Raw genomic sequence first — 7,791 nt, 5'->3', positions numbered from 1 at the left:
GAAAGAATTTTATCAATAAACCAATCCAAAAACATTTAAAAAATCATAGAAGGTTTTGATACCTTTTGATGTAATATTTTGACTTTTATAAATTATACGTAAAGATGCTCAAAACAAAAAGTTGGGTGGTTTTGGTTTCTTATTCAAATGAACCTTAGAAGTTAAACAAATTTATGCTTTTATGATGGTTTCATAATGATTGGTAAGTTGAATAAGAGAGTTTTTTATTGTATGCCCCCATCATGTTTGTAAAATGCCGCTTTCCTAGAATAATAGGTTAAATAGAATAAATATTTAATTTTTATCATTCAAACTTCGAATTTAACACTAAACATACCGACACTTTGTATATACCTATTCAACCGATTGCACTGTCAAGCATTGCACTGCCAATGCAGTTAAATCACTAGAACCGGTATGAAATTTTCTTTTTTTTTGCATATAATTTTTTTGCCTAAAACTTACTATAACATACTCAAAATCCAGTGCAAAGCTGAATTTAGGTGTAGGAATTGTATCAAAAATCCGAATTGATGAAATGTTTGAAAAACAGCTTCCTTTGAAAATTCGTCATAAATTATGTATTTCGTATTTTTAAAAATCTAAATATGTCAAAATGTGACAAATTACGTCAACTTTCCAATTCATTTTTTGAATTTTTTCTACTGTAACCGGAACAGCTTTGATGGTTGATTGATTGAAAAGTATGGGTTTTACACAACTTTTTTACATTTTTTGTGGCCATGATCTTTAAAAAAATTTGATAATAATTTCCGTATGTGCAACATATACCTTCTAACTTCAGCTTTTTCATGCACTAAGTGAAATTTTTTTCAAGCACTGATGAACAGATTTATAGCAATTTTCCTGAAGCATGTTTTTTGATAAAAAATTTCTTGGACTTAACATAACTTTAAAATAATTGATTGTAGCTGAAAATTTTCTGAGAAACATATTTGAGTCTGAGAAACATATTATAGGCTTTTCAAAACTATAAATTTCAAAAAAATCTGTTGAGAAACAAGAAAGTTTTAGCGAAAACAGTGTAAACCGTCATTTGACGGCTCGCGGTATGAATAGGTTTACCACATGCGTTATTCGAAAACCACAACACTTAGAAAAATTTTAAAAACGCAAAAATACTTGCATTTTGAAAATAAAAATAGTCCTGTCGTTAAATTTGCGAAAAAAAAAAATTATATCAGGTGTAATCATCATTCAAAGTTCAAAAACCGTCATTTGACCGCCTCCGGTACGTTTAGTGTTAAGCTCTAATTAACACATTTAGAAAGCATTGATAATCTCATAATAGATTTGATACAGTTTTTCTAATGGATTTACTTCCCCCATAATATAGCAACCCTTACTTTTGTGTTATTCTATAGTTTCATAAAAGATATAGATTTTTATATAACTTCAGCTTTTTTGTATGAGAGTTATCACTTTCAAGCATTTCCAATGAAATTCTACGGAAATATTACCTAAAAACAGAAATTTTGTCTTAAACATAAACAGGCGCATTTAGCCCGCACGCTTTGAGGGACGGCAATTTTGACAACAGTTAAAATCAAATCGATTTCTCAAAAATTGAAGGAGATTTCATCATTAAAACTACTCAAATGTATAGAAATCAGATGTCTGCTCATGTGTATATAGTTTTTGTACACATATTCGATGTAATATTTTATTAAATCAGTATTCTTCTTAATAGGCGTATATAGCCCGCTTCTCCCCTACAATAATTTCTCGTATCCAAATACCCATTCACGCCAAATTTGGTTATATTTGCTTAATTATTTCTCGAGTTAAGTAATAATTGTAAAAGTGCCCCCCTCCTACCTTCCTATCTACTCACTTAAAAAGGAGTTGTTCCAACTTACTTACTTACTTACTTACTTAATGATCCCGCGCCGATCCTCCGGTGCATAGGGCCGTGGTAAAAGACCTCCACTGTTGACGATCCGGAGCCAGCGTCTTCACCTGGTCCCAGTCGAGATTCTCGTCGACAGTTCGGATTTCAGCGGCTAGGCTTCGCCGCCACGAGTTTCTGGGCCTGCCTCTTCTTCGATGACCTTCTGGATTCCAATTTAGCGTCTCTCTGCAAATATGGTTTTCATCTTTCCGCAGCGTGTGCCCAATCCATCTCCACTTACGTTCCCGAATCTCGATTTCTAGCGCCCTTTGATGACACCGGCGATGTAGTTCCTCATTCGAGATCCAGTTGCCAGGCCACCAAGCGCGGATGATGTTCCGCAGGCAGCGGTTTACAAATACTTGCAGTTTTCGCGTCGTCACCGCATATGTGCACCAAGTTTCGCACTCGTACATCAATACGGACTTGACGTTTGAGTTAAAGATTCGGATTTTCGTTCGTAGAGAGATCTGGCATGACCGTCAGATGTTTCGGAGACTCGCAAACGCAAATCGGGCCTTTCTGATCCGGGTTTCGATGTCTTTCCTGGTACCACCATCAGGCGTTATCTGACTACCAAGATACTGGAAGCACTCCACTTTCTCAACTTGTTGCCCAGCTACCATGAAAATGGAGGGATTTCCTGTGTTGATCTCCATCGACTTGGTCTTTCCGACATTGGCTTTGAGACCTGCTGCCTTGGAACTTTCGGTGAGGTCGTCAAGTTTGCTCAGCATATCCGGTCGCGTTTGGGCGAGCAAAACAATATCGTCAGCCAAGTCAAGGTCGTTCAGATGCTCCATTGTTGAAGGATTCCACGGCAATCCTCGGTTCGATGCACAGTCGATCGATCCAGTCAGAATCTCATCCATTACGATTAGAAAAAGTAGCAGTGATAAAATACGTCCTTGTCTCACTCCAGCAGTTACCGGGACTGGTTCGGACAAGACGCCGTCGTGAAAGACCTTGCACGAAAATGCCTCGTGTTGTGTTTCGATGAGATGGACTAGTTTCTCTGGGAACCCTCGTCGTCTAAGAGCAGCCCAGATGTTTTCGTGGTTCAGTCGGTCAAATGATTTTTCGAAATCAACGAACATCAGCAGAAGAGAGTCCTGGAATTCGTTGATTTGTTCCAGTATAATTCGTAGCGTTGTGATGTGGTCCACACATGATCGTCCGGATCGGAATCCAGCTTGTTGCCGTCGAAGTGTAGCGTCGATTTTCTTCTGGATCCTGTTCAGAATCACTTTGCAGAGTACTTTGAGGGTTGTACAGATCAACGTTATGCCTCGCCAGAGTTGTTCCAAACTATTATAAAAACATTCCTAGTACCAAAATACACTCCCATGCCAAATTTGGTTCAATTTGTATGATCAGTTTTTGAGTTTTGAAGACTTGTAACTTTAATTTGACGGTTTTTTTTTTGTTTATCGCCGCAATTGATTGTGAATAAATTAATCGACTTTTTTCGTTTTTTTTTTTTTTTGGGGGGGAAACCCCTCTTAGTAAAAACGAGGGGTCGCAAACTATAATAGGAACTTTCCCGGCCTCAAAATCCTTATCTTTCCAAGTTTCACGTAAATCGGTTTAGTTTTTTTTTTAATCTAGAAGGAACAGACAGACAAACAAAAATTCATTTGTATAATAATATAGACAAGCTGACCCGGTGTGCGTCGCTACACCTACTAAATTGTGTAAAAATAGTTATATTATGAATTATTTTCTATAATTTTGCAATGAAAGCAAATTATTATTGGAGTACAAAGAAAATTAGATTCTCTGATATGATTTTTAAAAACTTGATCTGAAATTGCTTATCAATATTTAATATTATTTGAAATTAAGAACTTGTTTTTGTTTTATTTGTTCCCTACAATTTAAGGAGGGTCCACAAACTGCCCTAACAAATTTTGTCGTAACCAAATAACATCAAATTTGACATCTGGCTCCATTCGATTGATAAGTTTTCGAGCTATACATTCATTCTTTTTTCCGTTTATCCTCTGGAAGAAGGAGAGGTTTTTAATTTTAGAAAAAACCTCTCATGTAAAAAATGGTTGCTTTAGCTTGATTTTTTTTAAAATATGCGATAAAACTCCCCCGTTTGGTGGCTCTTTACTGTATGGAATTTCTCCTTAAAAAATAGATTTAACCCAAATATTTTTTCATTGAAATTTGGGTCCATTTGTTGGATAAATTCTCAAGTTATACAAAAAATTGTGCGGTACCCCTTTCCGTCTGTTTATCACCCACTGGAAGGTGAAAAGGGTTTTTTTTACTAACCATAGGATTATTTCAGAATTCATTTAAATTTCTTTGATGAGCTCTTGAATTTATCAAAACAAACGAATAGCAATTCTCTTTACTTTCCAATCCCGTGAGGGAAACCAAATCATCTTAGAAATATTTCTTGTATTTAAGTACTCTTCCAAATTTGTTACCATCTGCTGGGTTAGCACTCAAGTTATTAAAAAAAATGTATGGGTGCTCTCTTTCCCTTCCCTATCGAATCAGTGATAAGAGGAAGAATCTATAAACAATCAAAGAAAAAAAAAACTACTCAAATACGCTCTGCTATTTTAGTTTAAAAACAAGTTCTTGAGTGATTCAAAAATATTGTATGAAAACCTCCCTCCTTCGTCACCTCTTCCCGTAAGGGAGAGGAATGGGTCTCGAAACATTAAAAAACATTTCCCGTACTTGAATATACTTCCATGATAAATTTTGTTTTTTTTATTACTTCTCGACTAATGCCTAACAAGGAGACCCCCTTTCTTTATTCTTTTCCCTCCAGTTTAACAACAGATGGGTCTCAAACATCGTAGAAACTTAACTCTTAGCCTTTTACATTACGATGTGAAATTTGGATTCATTTGCAAGATTAGTCATCGAATTAAGCATTAAATTGTATGAAATACCCCCTCTTAGACCTTGTATCTTCCCAATTGAAAAGGGTGGAATTTCAAATAATCATAGAAACATTTTTCGTAACCAAATAACCACTCATGTTAATTTTGGTTCCATTTCCATTCCATTTTTTAATCTAAATTTTATTTAAATATTCTTACATCCAAATACCCTCGTATGCCAAATTTGGTTCCGTTTGCTTGATTAATTCTCGAACATAGCGAAAAATGGTATGAGAGCCTCTCTCGGTGCTTCCTTTTTCCTCATTATAAGGAGGGAGGGTTATAAAAACGTTTTAGAAAAATTTCTCGTGACCAAATACACTCCCATTCCAAATTTATTTAGATATGATTTCATTATTCGTTTCGTTATTTTAAAGCAATTCAGATGAGGAATTAAAAATAGGGTTGTGTATGATCAAATAATTTCAAAAACCTAGCTCGCAAACGTTTCGGCAAAGTTCCTTATAAAGGATGGACAAAATATTTTCCAAAACTCTTCATTTGGCATAAGAAAACATTACAGAAAGGAAAAACGTATTTTATGTGCTGAATGTGTGTAAAAACATCCAAATATAGGTGACCCAAAATACCCCACGAAATGTGGCCCACGATTCCCCACAAGCTATGATTTGCAAATTCGTAGCGTTTGTGTGACTTATTGATGTTTCATCGAAAATTCCTTTTCCACGTGAAATAACATGACCAAACTAAGATCGTAAGCGTATGAGCATATTTATGTTATGATGTTTTGATTCCCCATCGATGCCATTAGCGTTGTTTAGTTTTGTAAGTAATTTTTTCTAATTTTTTTAAGCTTGATAAATAAAAGTAGCATATGATGCGTATTTAAGTCAACATTATATAGAAAAATAAGCTTACATAAAGCGACGAAGATGACAGTTGGATTGAGATTTTTATCTCAACACACAGAGAGGCCCTTTTTATCTCATGGCCCACGTAAGGTATCTCTCCCCCATATATTGAAAAGTCTTGCAATACAGTGAATCTAGCTTCAAGCTTTATGAAAAAAACCTGAAAATTCTTTATGAGTAGGGGAGACGTGGGTATCGTGAGCCACTTTTAATATCTCAGATGTGTGTTGAGATAAAAATCTCAAGCCAACAGTCATCGTCGTCGCTTTGCGTGGGCATATATTTCTATTTGTTGTTGACGTAAATACGCATCATATGCCTCTTTTATTTATCAAGCTAAAAAAAGTTAGAAAAATTTACTAACATAATTAAAAAAAACACCTGCTAATTGCTTCAAAAGGAAAAAAATGTTCATAACAAAAATATGCTAATACACTTAAGATCTTAGTTTTGTCATGATCTTTCACGTGGAAAAGGAATTTTTGATGAAACATCAATAAGTCACACAAACACAACCAATTTGCAAATCATAGCTTGTGAGGAATCGTGGGCCACACATCTTAAACCACCTATATTTTTATGTTTTTATACACATTTAGAACTTAAAATACGTTTTCATTATCTGTAAAGTTTTCTTATTTATGAAAAATATTTTGTGTCCATCCTATATAAGGAATTTTGCCAAAACTTTCGCGAGCCAGGTTTTGGAATCTATTCGATCATACACAGCTCTCTTTTTGATTTCATCATCTGAAATTGCTTTAAAATAACGAAATGAATTATAAACCACAGTTTTGGGTCAACTCATGAACTTTGCATGTTATTTGGTCAATTTGGATTTAGTGGCCCACGATTCCCCATCATTTTTCAAAATCCAAAAAATATTGCTTTATTTAAATCAGTCCGAATTTGGGGGAAATAACTTATTGAAAATAAAAAAAAACATTATTAAACCTTGAAAATGTAGAAAATTATACCATTTTATATTTTAATTTTATCTTTTATAATAAAGAAGTTATGGAACAACTAAGAAAAGTGGCCCATGATTCCCCACTCTCCCATACTTAATACAAAAAAATGAGAATGGTTTTTAATGGAATAATTAATCTTACTAACTAAAACTTGCATTCCAATTAAAAAAATCTGCTGATTATGTCAAATTTTTATGAGAATTCAATGAAAAAAAAACTCTTGAAAGGTGTTTGAGTTTTACTTATAACGTTTAAAATCATCAAATCATATAAAAATTTTGTGGTTTTCCAAATTTGGTCAAAACAGTTTGAAAGTTGTTTGAGTTCAGTCTAATTTTATATTGATTGACCTTTTTTGATTTGTAGATTGATTTTAAACCAAAAATAGAGTATTTTCAAAATATATTTTTTTTATTTATTACTTGTATCAAAACTTGTTTATCAGTACAAAAAAATTTGTGTTGCTGTACAAAATTTGATTAAAAATGCTTGAAATTGTATGAATTGTGTCATAGAGAAAACGAGGGAAAACTGTAATAATTGATGAAATCATAATAAAATTTCCTTTCAGTATCAACCTTGATAAAGCTTATATGTGTTTTACTATCCGCCAAGGACTAGACCAATCAAAGTCCATAAAAAAAACTATGAATTCGTCAGTTTTATGATGTTCATTTCCATCGTATTCACAGTTATGGATTCCTTCAATCAAAGTGTTCCACAAGTCGACACCATGTCTGGTAGACGCGCTACACCCACCTTAAACCGGAGTTCCAGCTAGCGGTCTTTGAATTCAAGCTCTAATTGAAAGGCATCTTCAACTGAACTTGATTTGAATACCCGGTTAGCAATTCAAACTCTAATTTTCGAACCATACCGTCAAAATGTACAATGGCTTCATTCAGTCGAAGCCAAATTTGAATAACAACTATAACAACCGAGGCGTATTTCGGGGATTGAATAGAGCAATAACACTACATTCCCAAACCGCAAACACCTTACCGTGATGACCTATTTGAGTAGCGCACTGGCTCGAGATGGACCAGGTGCGATTCAAACAAACCTCACAAGAAGATCGCCCACCTCCCTTCATCAACCACCCACCCACTCCTTCAAGCCTCATTTGT

The sequence above is a fragment of the Uranotaenia lowii genome, chromosome 2, assembly GCF_029784155.1.
Source record: "Uranotaenia lowii strain MFRU-FL chromosome 2, ASM2978415v1, whole genome shotgun sequence".
In the NCBI taxonomy this organism is placed as follows: Eukaryota; Metazoa; Arthropoda; class Insecta; order Diptera; family Culicidae; genus Uranotaenia; species Uranotaenia lowii.
This window is presented reverse-complemented; position numbering follows the sequence as displayed.